The 13,723-nt window shown below is 37.9% G+C and overlaps 1 pseudogene; it reads right to left on the bottom strand.

The window, feature by feature from the left end:
* Nucleotides 1–2,584: 2,584 nt before the first annotated feature.
* Nucleotides 2,585–2,992, bottom strand: LOC111542896 (annotated as a pseudogene).
* Nucleotides 2,993–13,723: the final 10,731 nt, after the last annotated feature.

Here is a 13,723-nt window from a genome sequence, read left to right as displayed (position 1 = left end):
CTCATGCATCTTTTTAATCCATTGCTTTACAGTCCTTGAATAAGTATGATGGAACTTAAAACTGTAATGATAGCAATACCTTTTTAATGTTTCCTTCTACTACCTAGTAACATTTATCCACACACAGCTTTACTTAGGCAGAAAAAATAGACTGCAGGAGCTATGGCTCTTTTATTTAGATAAACAATAGCTGTGTAGGAAAAAGTTTCTGACTACCAACAAAGTCCACATGGGCTACCTATACCCATCAAAAATAATATATAGCTGGGCATGGTGACACACACCTGTAATCCTAGCTACTCTGGAGGCTGAGACAGGAGAGTTGCTTGAGCCCAAGAGTGCAAAACCAGCCTGGGCAACATGGTAATTACTCCTGTCTCAAAAAAAAAAAAAAAAGGTAATATATATATAACCTTAATAACTCAGCCAGGTAGAATGGCTTGGGCGCTAAATACTTAGAATGACATGTAAAAGCTCCTGTTCAAAGGTGGTAGTAGTGGTGAAACCAAATTTCAAGTGATTTTTAATACTGGCATTTGTAAACCAATGCTGAAAGCACTAGAGGGATGTTAACGTTTTTTACCTCAGGACATTCGCTTGCTTATATGGTTTGGCTGCGTCCCCACCCAAAGCTCACCTTGAATTGTAATAATCCACACTTGTCAAGGGCAGGGCCTGGTAGAGATAATTGAATCATGGGGGCAGTTTTCCCCATACTGTTCTGGTGGTAGTGAATAAGTCTCACAAGATCTGATGGTTTTATAAATGGGAATCCCCCTGCACAAGCTCTCCTGCCTGTGCCATGTAAGACATGCCTTTGCTTCTCCTTTGCTGATTGCCATGATTGTAAGGTCTCCCCAGCCATGCTGAACTGAATTCATTATACCTCTTTCCTTTATAAATTACCCAGTCTTCGGTATGTCTTTATTAGCAGTTTGAGAACAGACTAATACACTTGCCTTGGATGGGTTTGGAAACTGTTGTTAATATGTTGAATTTAAAATAGGATGCAATATTAGCTTGGAAAGGGTTCTTTTAACATCATAAGATGTTAAAGAATGACCTTTCCTGCCAGGCACGGTGGCTCAACCCTGTAATCCCAGCACTTTGGGAGGCCGAGATGGGCGGATCACGAGGTCAGGAGATCCAGACCATCCTGGCTAACACGGTGAAACCCCGTCTCTACTAAAAATACAAAAAACTAGCCGGGGGAGGTGGCAGGCACCTGTAGTCCTAGCTACTCGGGAGGCTGAGGCAGGAGAATGGCGGGAACCCGGGAGGTGGAGCTTGCAGTGAGCTGAGATCTGGCCACTGCACTCCAGCCTGGGCGACATAGCGAGACTCTGTCTTAAAAAAAAAAAAAAAAAAAAAAAAAAAGAATGACTTGTCCAACATCATGCATGTAACTCTTGACAGAACTGCAAATACAACTTTGGTTTCAAAGTGCTCTTTCCTCTACAATAGATGTTAGAGCTTAGGTTTCTATTTTAGATATTAGTGTCAATTATTTTCTACATAACTTTCTATAGTTTTGAAGGAAGAGAGCTTAAAAAAATTCTGATCCCATTGGACTGGAGTATAGTATTTTTAAACTCATAACTTTTTACTTTTATTTTTTATTTTTAAAATTTCAACTTTTATTTTAGATTACGAGTTACCTACACAGGTTTGTTACGTGGGTATATTGCAAGATGCTGAGGTTTCGGGTATGACTGAACCCATCATCCAGGTAGTAAGCATAGTTCCTAGTAGGTGATTTTTCAACCTTGACTTCCTCAATCCATTTTATTTATTTATTTATTTATTTATTTATTTATTTATTTATTTATTTATTTATGACAGAGTGTTGCTCTGTCACCCAGGCTGGAAGTACAGTGATGTGATCTCGGCTCGCTGCAACCTCTGCATCCTGGGTTCAAATGATTCTACTGCTTGAGCCTCCCGAGTAGCAGAGATTATAGGCGCCCTCCTCCACACCTGGCTAATTTTTGTATTTTTAGTAGAGGCAGGCATCCACATGTTGGCTAGGCTGGTCTCAAACTCCTGACCTCAAGTGATCCATCCACCTTATACTCATCAAAAGTAACATATAGCCGGGAGCCACTGTGCCTGGCCTTCCCTCCCTCCCCCGTCTTGTTTTCCTCAGTGTTTATTGTTCTCATCTTTATGTAAATGTATACCCAATACTTAGCTCTCACTTGTGAGGATATGAAGTATATTTGGTTTTCTGTTTCTGTATTAATTAAGTTAGAATAATGGCCTGCAGGTGCATTCATGTTGTTGCAAAGGACATGATTTTGTTCCTTTTTATGGCAGCATAGTATTCCACCATGTATATGTACCACATTTTCTTTATTCAGTTCACTGTTGATGGGCATCTAGGTTGATTCCATGTCTTTGCTATTGTGATTAATGCTTCAATGAATATTCAGGGACATATGTATTTTTCATAGAATGATTTATTTTTCTTTTGGGTACATATATCCAGTAATGAGATTGCTTGGCCAAATGGTAGTTCTACTTTTAGTTCTTTTTTGTTGTTGTCCCAGATTTATTGAAAATAATACAGCATTGCAGAAGAGATTTAAACAGGTCCCCAAGGCATTTTGAAATTCATCCCAACTGTAGGCTGAGTGACCTGCAGGTTGGACAGACTGCCGAAGTCCAAAAGTTTCAGCATTTTCTTAGTGGCAGGATCTACTTCAATGATCCCCTGATCCAGGGCTGAGACCTCAGGAACATAATTGTCTTTCCTTTCTCTCACCTCCTCCTGCAGCTTGATGGAGATACCTCTTACTGGGCCTCTCTGAATCTGCTTCATCTGATGGGTGATATAGCCTACTATCTTGTTGTGGAGCTTCTTGCTGGGGATAATGGTGATCTCCTTGCACATGCACTTGTTCGATTGGAAGTCGTTGCCCAGGTGCATATAGTACTTTTCTATGATGATGCAGGCAGCCTTCTTCATGGTTTTGGTGAAAACGCAGCCCATGTTGGTGGATCCTTGGTAAAAGAGGTAGTTCTTTGAGAAATCTCCAAACTGCTTTCCACAGAGGTTGAACTAATTTAAACTCTCACCAACAATGTTTAAGTGTTTCCCTTTCTCCATAGCCTCACCAACATCTGTTATTTTTTTACTTTTTCATAACAGCCATTCTGACTGGTATGAGATGATATCTCATTTTGGTTTTGATTTGAATGTCCCTGATGATTAGTGGTTTTGAGCATTTTTTAAATATGTTCATTGGCTGCTTGTATGTCTTCTTTGAGAAGTGTCTGTTCATGTCCTTTGTTCACTTTTTAATGGGGTTATTTGATTTTTGCTTATTAAATTGTTTAAGTTCCTCATCGATTCTGAATATTGGGCCTTTGTTGGATGTATATTTGTGAATATTTTCTCCCATTCTGTAGATTGTCTGTTTACTCCTGAGTACATTATTTTTAAAAACAGATACTTTATAATGGATACTCTTTTGGTACACAATTTTTGGCATTACTTGCAAGAAGAGGGAAGAATTTTTCCTCCAACTTGGTTGGTATTGGAAAGTCAGGTTAATAAGATAAAGAACCCTGTTGTTTTCCTTCTCAATATGGGAGACCAAGTTATTCGCCTACTATTATAAATAAAAGTTAGTATAAGTTATTATAACTAAGTATGAACATGATTGAAACTTATGACAGATAAAGATAATGCTTTGACTTCTCAAGTCATAATACTGGCCCTGATTAAATCCACACCCTTGGGTTTGCCCACATGTGAAGAACGCTTGAAGTGAAGAAAATTAGATAAATATCAAACGTTCATCCACTTGAGAATCACAAGGTCCTTGTTCTCCTTTTATTTTTTTCTAACCTTGCTCTAGGTTGAATTGAATTTTTATCAATTCAGTATCTTGAATTGATCCAGATATTGAATCTTTTGCAAAGTGAGATGTGATCTAGGACTTTTAAGATTCTCGGGTACCACTTTAAGTCTTTGGGATTTAGAACTTCAAAGGGTTGGGAAGAACAGCGCATGGGAGGAACTCGTCTTCATAATCCATTTAGAAGAGAAGGTCTGTTGAACATTTGGAAGGGGAAAAATTTGGCATTTTTTCTGGACTTCGTGAACCATAAAGACAAAGAGGCTTAGTATAAGTATCATTTCACCTGAGAAAATGTCCTTTCCTGACTCCTCTACCTGTTATAATTACTCCTTTTTAACTTCTCTATCAACTATTCTATTGCTGGCTGCACATTAGAATCACCTAATTAAAAAATAAATATTAGTGCCCCAAGCCCCATCCTCTGCTTTATTTGATCTGGGACACTGATATTGCTTCAAAAAATCCCTAGATGATTCTGATGTGCAACTGGCATAGCAAAACAGTGCCGTATGTTCCCAGAGCACTTTATTTCATAACTGGACACTTACTCTGTTGTCCCATAGTTCTTTAAAATTCTATCTCCCTGGTCGCTTCATATGATAAACTGAGTATAAAGACCATGTCTTAGTCAACTTACATAAGACATAACCTCTAGGAGTTGCTTGCTCATTGAGTTCTCCTCCTCCTTCTCCTCCTCCTCCTTCTCCTCTTCTTCTTCTCCTCCTCCTTCTTCTCCTCCTCCTCCTCCCCCTTTTCCTCCTCCTCCTCCTCTCCCCCTTCTCCTTCTCCTTCTTCTGATGGAGTCTCACTCTGTTGTCCAGGCTGGAGTGCAGTGGCACGATCTCGGTTCACTGCAACCTCCACCTCCTAGGTTCAAGCAATCCTCCTGCCTCAGCCCCACTAGTAGCTGGGATTACAGGCATGTGCCACCATGCCCAGCTAGTTTTTGTATTTTCAGTAGAGATGGGGGTTTTGCCATGTTATCCAGGCTGGTCTCGAACTCCTGACCTCAGGTAATCCACCCGCCTCAGCCTCCCAAAGTGCTGAGATTACAGGCATGAGTCACTGCGTCCGGCCTAATTGAGTTCTTTTTAAAAATCCCCAACACATTCTACTGAACAATCACCAAGTTCTACAATCTGGGGCTACATCAGAAAATAAGACAGACCTGGTCCTTTACCTTAGGAAATTTACAGTATTTTTTCCTTGAGGGCAAGTATGTTGTCCTTGCATTTGCAAATCTATCTAGGGTTCACTAATAGCTCACCAAGAAGCATCACAGTAGAACAAATAATTGTTAAGTGCTTTCTGTTTGCTAGCCACTGTGCTAGGTCTTGGCTACAAGAGGGCAGATGAACCAAGCTACAGAGGTCTTGATTTGGACATACTGTTTTATCTGCCCTTAGGACTGACCCATTCTGTGTTTTCTAAAACTTGTATGTTTGTGAAATTTTCATTTAAACTCCACTTACTTGACATACTAAATCACAAAGATTTTTAAAATCTAAAAGATTTCTACAAATTACTAAAAAATCATATGGTTTCAGTGCCTACCCCTGCACTCTAAATGGTAAATAGAATGAGTAGATGTTTGTAGATTGCTTCAATTTCAGTTTTACCCCAAGTAGGACACAGTACACTTTTTGGGTAATAATGAACATAAAATGTATATCTGGTTATTTCAATATGGTATGTGTCATCTTCATTTCCTTCTAAATCAAAGACAAGTATCCATTATGCAGAGAAAATAATTAGAACATATTTGCCTTTCACTTTATGAAGTACTTTCATTAGTTTAAATAACATCATCTGATTTGATCCTTGCACCAAGTCTGAGATGTAGGATGGTTGCCAAAGCACTTCTCTTGATTTTATAGTGAGAAAACTTAGGCTCAAGTTGACACTGAAGCTCACCTTGCAAGATAGTGGCAGAGCTGATAAGTTCAATGCTCTTTCTGTCATCCCATGCTGCTATAAATGTAAGTATGCATCTATAGGCATCATATAAATATGCAAATACCAAGTTTTGCTAAAGTACTTGAAAAGCAAAAACAAAAAATCTAGTACATTAATGTGTTATAGCATAATATATATTTTAACAGCTTATTAGTTTGCATTAGCTAGAGAAAGATGTGCTTCTCACATTTGTGCAAAATTTGAACTATCGAATATTTTTAAAAGGATGAAGATTTATCTCTTTCAAGTATATAAAAGAAGTGGACCTGCAATAATTAAAGATTCCTTTTAGAGGTTCTTAGAGTGCTTACTTTGGTTAATACTTAAGAATGTTTTGTAATTATACTCTCAATTATCTGTGTGTAAATGGGTGTTCCTCAAGTACTTGAGGATGCTAACAACAGTGTATTCTCTTAAACAGTCTACATATGCTCCCTATAAACTTTATTTACACTACAGATTTGTTCAGCAAGTCTTTTGTCTGTTGATATGGTAACGGAAAACTTCTGCTTAGCCAGACTTTCAGTAGATCAGAAATTCTGATTTAAGGTGAGTCCGAATTAATGAGGTTTTACTTTATTTGCAATTTAATAGGTGTTGCCCCATATATCTGTCTTTACATACATGTATAACTTTATTAATATATATATTTTTATACATTTAACAGTACTTTGCAGAGCTACTGACTTGATTTATCAATGAACCTGAGAAATTTCAAATTATTTTATAGCTTCTTAGCATAGATTTGCCTTAGTCTGTCTGTAGCTGTGGAGGAAAAATTCTGTTTCCTTAAGTCCTTTTATGAGGGTGCCAAAAGGTATAAAAATATGAAGCCATTTAATAGCCAGGCTCTTTGAAACTACCAAGCACACACAGTGTGCGTGCTAAGTTTAATCACAGTGATGGATTTACACATAATGTCTCAATTCCAGACTCCCTCATTAGTGCAGTCAATCTTGAAATTCTCCCCGGTGAGAAGGGTGAAGGTGACTTCAACACCCGTGAGAGGACGGCTGGATATTGACAACACCCAGAAAAAGACAGTGGGAAAAATCTCTACCATATGAGGCTATAATCCTAGCTGTGGTCAATGTGTTGAAAGCTTTATATTTCCTGACCACAGGATCTTTCTATAAAATGAACAGGGAGGAGGGATATTCCTAGGATTAGCCAGCTGGCTATTCCTATATGCTTATTAAAATTTCTGGAAGAAATGGTGGGGCCTTTAAACCCTTTTACAATAAGATGACTATATCCGTTTGAGAAATTATAAGCTTTTCTCTCCTCCAACTATTTCATGCAAGAGGGCAGAATAAAATATTTTCAAACTTAAAATTTGATAGTTGCAGCAAAGAAATGGGAATATAGAAAATGGTGGTAAAAACAGCAGTAGCAGCAGAAGCAAGGAGAGAATCCAGATGTCACCTTTGCGGGAAGTCTTTTTCTCCTCTGAGGACCCGCAGGTCAGGCTTTTAAATTTTGGGCAAAACACAGTTTTATTCCATGCCATACAGAGTGTGGAGACAGCCTTGTCTTTTGGAGGCTGCATTTGGAACCTGCTGCCTCTTTTATTCAACACCCACGTGTTATTCCTCTAGCTTGCTGAGTGAATCCCTGCACAATTGTGGCATTAAAGAAAGCAAAGCACTGGCAGTGTATTTGGCCTCTTTGTTTAGGAGAAGAAAACCAAGTAACTTAACACTTAACATTCATCAGAAAACACTGGGTCATCAGGAACACTGTAGAAATAGCATTAGAATTGCGTCCCTTTTATAAGAAATCCTCAGGGTGTTTAGTCAATAGTACCAGACGCCAGAATATTGTGTTTTATAGTCTTCTTTCTCCTCTTCCTTCTCCCCCTCCTCTCCTTCTTTTTGATAGAGATTTAGTAAGTAAAGCCAAGATGTGCGTGTGCACACACACACACACCCACACTCTCTCTCTCTCCCCCTCTGTGTGTGTGTGTCCCTGAATATATAAGTAGATCTCCATTTCCTTCTTCCTCTCCCTCTACTTTAAATAGATCACTAAGCCAACCAGATCTTCATTTTCAGATGAGGGCTCTCAGGATATACATAGAGGATATCCAGTGAACCTTCAGTATCTTGACATTTTATCATTCCATTTGAGACTGTGTATTTTGTTCTAATTGATATTTTCAGAACTTGATTGGGGCCTTGAATGAACTTGAAGGAAAATCTTTTGTTGAAAAGTATAATTAAAACAATAGTTTATATTTGTTTAGCTTTTGTACAGTTTATAGTGTGCCTTCATACATTTTATTTAATTCCCCATAACAATTTATCTAATATATTATGAACTACTTAGAATTAGTTAAGCAGAGGGCTGTTGAGGAAAGTTAATAGGCTTGTTCAGTGGCTGGGCGCAGTGGATCAAGCCTGTAATCCCAGCACTTTGGGAGGCCGAGACGGGCGGATCACGAGGTCAGGTCAGGAGATGGAGACCATCCTGGCTAACACGGTGAAACCCCGTCTCTACTAAAAAATACAAAAAACTAGCCGGGCGAGGTGGCGGGCACCTGTAGTCCCAGCTACTCCGGAGGCTGAGGCAGGAGAATGGCGTAAACCCGGGAGGCGGAGCTTGCAGTGAGCTGAGATCCGGCCACTGCACTCCAGCCCGGACGACAGAGCGAGACTCCGTCTCAAAAAAAAAAAAAAAAAAAAAAAAAAAATTGACTTGTTCAGCAATAAGAAACTAAAGAGATTTAACCTGACCTTCTGGAAGTCTTCTAATTGCCATTGGACATCCTGCCACACCAGAGTCCTCTAAATCGTAATAGACAATCCACACTTATCAATTTGACTACAGTAATTTAGGTGGGTCATGAAAGAATGAATTAGCATATTTTAAAAGGGTGTGTATGTCTGAATTAGCATATTTTTAAAGGGATGTGTGTATAAGGGACCCAATTCTAATTCTACTCCTAAAGTGTTCCTGATGACCCGGTGTCTTCTGATGAATGTTAAGTGTGTTTCCAACCCTCTGGTTTCTGGGGGTGAGGTGTATATATGCAAGTCATGGGTGGTAGTGCAAGATGAAGAGAGGGCACTGAGTTTTAGAAAGATGTCTGCTTTCTGGCATTTAATCATCAGGATTTAAGAGCATGAAAAGACAAAGAATATGTTAAATGATTGTCCGAAGGGGGAATGAGGAAAGGAATATAAGGATGGAAAAGAAAGCAAGATAGGACAGAATGGAGAAATAAAGGAAAGAATAGATTAACAAGTGGGAAGGTAAGTGAAACAGCTGGTAATACCACTGTTCTTTCTGACTGAAGGCTAATTTTGGGACCCTCAAAGATGATGTTGAAATTGACTCAGCCAGATATTTAACATGAGTTCGAGACAAGAAAAGGCTTCCTTCACTCTAAATATCTCTTCTACCTCATTCTTGAATGCCAGAAATTCTCTTAACATGAGGCAAAGTTTTTCAGTTCTTTATTACAAATTAAAGATTTTTAAAGCACAAATCTATAGGTAAAAGAGTACGTTAGTAAAAATAATTTTCTGTCAAAATATAAAGGGTAATTTCAGCTTATTTTTTGTTTGGATATACGAGTTGTATTCACAGTAAAATATTCTTTGTATTTTCAATAATGAGGTGGAGCTACCACTACACAAAAAATGAATGGAGTCACTGGAGACTCTAAAGAGATATTTTACAATTTGCACCTGGTTATATCTATGCACTTGCATATGGGCAAACAGGTTATTTATAGAGATGTCTTAGTGAATGTGATATGTGTAATTAGACAGTTTACTTTGTAGTAGCCTTTCTGATCATCTCTCAAAGGTATACATCTCAGATATATAGTCAGATGACGGATTTAGAGAGTGATGGTTTTTCTAAACAAAAGAGAAATTCCAAACCCTAGAGAAAGATTCAGAAAACTTTGTCTTGCTGGTAAATATTTTTATAAGTCTGAGCAAATGATTCAATTAATTTCAACATAGAAAACTTTACTATATAGAGTGCAATGCACTAGCTTCGGCAGAGGATAACAAGGTGAAGAGACACAGCTTTCTAGATCCAAAAGAACATAAAGTTGAGTTAAGGAGGCAATGCTATTTCTTAAGTTGGACAAGATGAAGAGAAATAAAAAAATGTATAATTTAAAGCTAAGTTGAATTTCCCTTCCCTTCTCTTTCCTTCTCTTCTCCCTACCTTCCATCCTTTCATCCGTCCTCTTTTTAAATTTCTTCTCACATGGTTTTTTTCCTTGAGTGCCAGCTTTATTTTTACTCAAAGCAAGTCAGCAAGTCTGGCATTCATCAGTTTAGCAGAGATAATCCTTAGTTCCTAGAAAGGCTGATTTTTTTGTTGTTGTTGTAATGAAATCAAGAAAACAAAGGCCTAGCATTCCAGGTTTATACATGCCAATGTATCCAAGTAAAAGAGGGAAAAGGCATGAATCTTCAAGTAAAAAGTACTAGATAATTAGAGATAGGTGACTTTACTCTAACTTCAATTACTAGCTACTTGTGGCTTTAAGGGACTGTATCTTAGTTTATTCATTTATAAAATGGAAATATGATTTTATACTTGCCTCCTAGAGTTGCTATGATGGTTAGTATAATTAATATATGAAAAAATGTTCTGTTTCAGTGCTACAAATGTTAGTTTACTAGGAGCCTGGATTTTTTCCTTAACTAACATAGCACCTCACGTGAAATGGAAAATAAAAAGGAACCCTATTCTGTATTTTGCATGTGAAAGAAGAGGGACATAAATTGCTTTCGTTAAGGTTGCACATAATGAAAGCAAAGACAGGAAAGCAAATCACCTTTATGTGTTTTATTGTCTTAGCTGGAGTGGGTTGAATTTTGTCCTTCAAAATATATGTTTAAGTCCTAAACCTTGGCATCTGTGAAGGTGACCTGATTTTTTTTTTTTTTTTTTTTTAAGAGTTTTGCAGATATAATTAAGGTAAGGATCTTGAGATGAGATCATCTGGGATTAGGGTGGGCCCTAAACTCAATGGTGAGTATCCTTAAAAGAGACACAAAAGAAGATGCAAAGAGACACAGAAAGAGAAGCCATGAGAAGACAAAAGCAGAAATTAAACTGCTGTGTCTTCATGCCAAGGAATGACAGAAATTGAGGAGAGTCACCAGAAGTTAGGAGAGAGGCATAGAATAGGTTCTCTCCCAGAATCTCCACTAACATCTTATGTTCAGACTTCTGGATTTCAGAATGGTGAGAGACTACATTTCTGTTGTTTTAAGCCACCCAGAAGATTCTAATGTGAACTAAGTTTCAGACCTACTGCTTGAGCATTGAGGGAAACAAATTTACCAAACTAGAGCTCATTATTTCTACTTAATGTCTGGTAGGTTGTTTTATAGGAAACTCTCACCTTACTTGTAGGCATGATTGATGCCAAATTAGCTTCAGATAATGCTAAGAAAAATTTCATTTCAATGTCCTTTCAAGAAAATTAGCTCTAGAAATCAGATAATTTTATTGATAGGGTAATAAGTATATACTAGGGGAAGTTTCTGGTTTAGTTTGAGAATGTCATCTGACAAAATACATTAGATTTAGACCAAAATGTGTTACTTTTCATTTATTCTCTAAACCAGAACTTGTTGGAAGTAAGAACATTCTTTTCAGATTTAACTAATTTATCATTAATAAGCTGTGTTCTTCAGTACATGGTCCTGCCAAATGCTACATTAGAAAAAGTTTCTTTTGACTTGAAACCATTATCAGGATTTTCGTCTCTTACAGCTTTAAGATGCATGGTAAATGCTCTGAGAAATCTTGCAATAAAAAAACTATTTATCCCTGTTTAACAATTACTGAAATTTATTTGAAAATAGAAGGTTATTTTCCTTCTCTCATATAATATCGATGGATAATACACAAAATAAGTGATCTCCAGAAAACTGTTTTTTTTTTTTTTTTTTTTTTTTTTTTGAGACGGAGTCTCCCTCTGTCGCCCAAGCTGGAGTGCAGTGGCCGGATCTCAGCTCACTGCAAGCTCCGCCTCCCGGGTTTACGCCATTCTCCTGCCTCAGCCTCCCGAGTAGCTGGGACTACAGGCACCCGCCACCTTGCCCGGCTAGTTTTTTGTATTTTTTTTTTAGTAGAGACGGGGTTTCACCATGTTAGCCAGGATGGTCTCGATCTCCTGACCTCGTGATCCACCCTTGTCGGCCTCCCAAAGTGCTGGGATTACAGGCTTGAGCCACCGCGCCCAGCCCAGAAAACTGTTTTTTAAAAATATATATTATTAGAATTTTGTCTGGTTAAGAAGAGAATGTTAAATGAGACGGCTTGAGGGGTTCACATTTGACAAATCTGGGACAATTTGCCATCAAAATGAGTAAGGATAGTAATGGGTTATAACCCATGAAAAATATGAAAATTGATAATTCCGTACTAATAATCAATCGATTGATAATTAGGTAGAAGGAAAGGAGAAGAAAACTCTTCCTGGTTGTACGATGCCAAATAATAAATGTAGAGGGAGTGATAAGAGTTTTTAAAAATCACCATTTTGCAACCATCATTGTAAAAATTGATTTGGATGAGAGTCATCAATAGATCCTAAAATTAATGAATACAATATGATGGATGTCAAGTTATTTATATAATTTCAAGGCATGCACCCAACTGATTACTTATTAATTGTAAGAGAAAAATTCTTATCAGTAGAAAATGTTGACTACCACTGTTTCAACAAGTACCATGTGTCTCCTCATAAGAAGCCACTTAAACTTTGACACTCTGCTGTTTGAAACTTGGGAAAAAAAAATGCATAAGTTGAATTTAATCACAAAGAAACATCAGGTAAACCCAAATTTAGGGACAGTGTACAAAATAAGTGGCTTTCACTCTTCAAAAATATCAATGCTGTGAAAGATAGAGACTGGCCAAGGAACTCTTTCTTTCAGATTTTTAAAGACTTAAAACTAAATGCAATTTATAATCCCAGAATAGAAGCTGGATCCAAGAAAAAAATTGCTGTAAGGATTTATTGGAGAAACTGATATATATTAATCAATATAATCAATATATTAGAAAATAATGTTGCACAAATGTTTTCCAGTTTTGATATTTGTACCTTCATAAAGTGACATGATATGTGCAACTTATTCTTTTTAAAAATTATTATTATTTTTGAGACTGGATCTCATTCTGTTGCCCAGGCTGGAGTACAGTGGTATGATCATAGCTCACTGCAGTCTCAATCTCCAGGGCTCAACCATCCTCCCACCTTAGCCTGCCAAGTGGCTGGGACTTCAGGCCTGTACTACCACACCTGGCTAATTTTTCAAATTTTTGGTAGAGATGAGATCTCGCCATATTGCCCCGGTTGGTCTTGAACTCCTGAGCTCAAGCAATTATTCTGCCTTGGCTTTTCAAAGTGCTGGGGTTACAGGTGTGAGCCACTGCACCTGGCAAAATTAATATTACTTTTGAATGACAAATCATAATCATATGTATTTATAGGGTAAAATGTAATGCATATATATATGTATATATATACACACACACAGGGTAGAGCTTATTTTTAAATATTTTAGGAGAACATGAGAGAAGGAGAAAGGAAGGAAGGTAACAAAATGAGGTAAAATGGTGAATCTGTGTGAATGTGGGAATGATTTCTTCTGAAATCACTTGTGTAAGTTTGATAATATTTCTACATAAAAATGTTGTAGCCGGGTGCGGTGGCTCAAGCCTGTAATCCCAGCACTTTGGGAGGCCGAGGCAGGTAGATCACGAGGTCAGGAGATCAAGACCATCCTGGCTAACATGGTGAAACCCCGTCTCTACTAAAAATACAAAAAATTAGCCGGACGTGGTGGCGGGCGCCTGTAGTCCCAGCTACTCGGAGGCTGAGGCGGGAGAATGGCGTGAACTCGGGAGGCGGA

This window comes from Piliocolobus tephrosceles, chromosome 5 (genome assembly GCF_002776525.5).
Source record: "Piliocolobus tephrosceles isolate RC106 chromosome 5, ASM277652v3, whole genome shotgun sequence".
Taxonomy (NCBI): domain Eukaryota; kingdom Metazoa; phylum Chordata; class Mammalia; order Primates; family Cercopithecidae; genus Piliocolobus; species Piliocolobus tephrosceles.
This window is presented reverse-complemented; position numbering and strand designations above follow the sequence as displayed.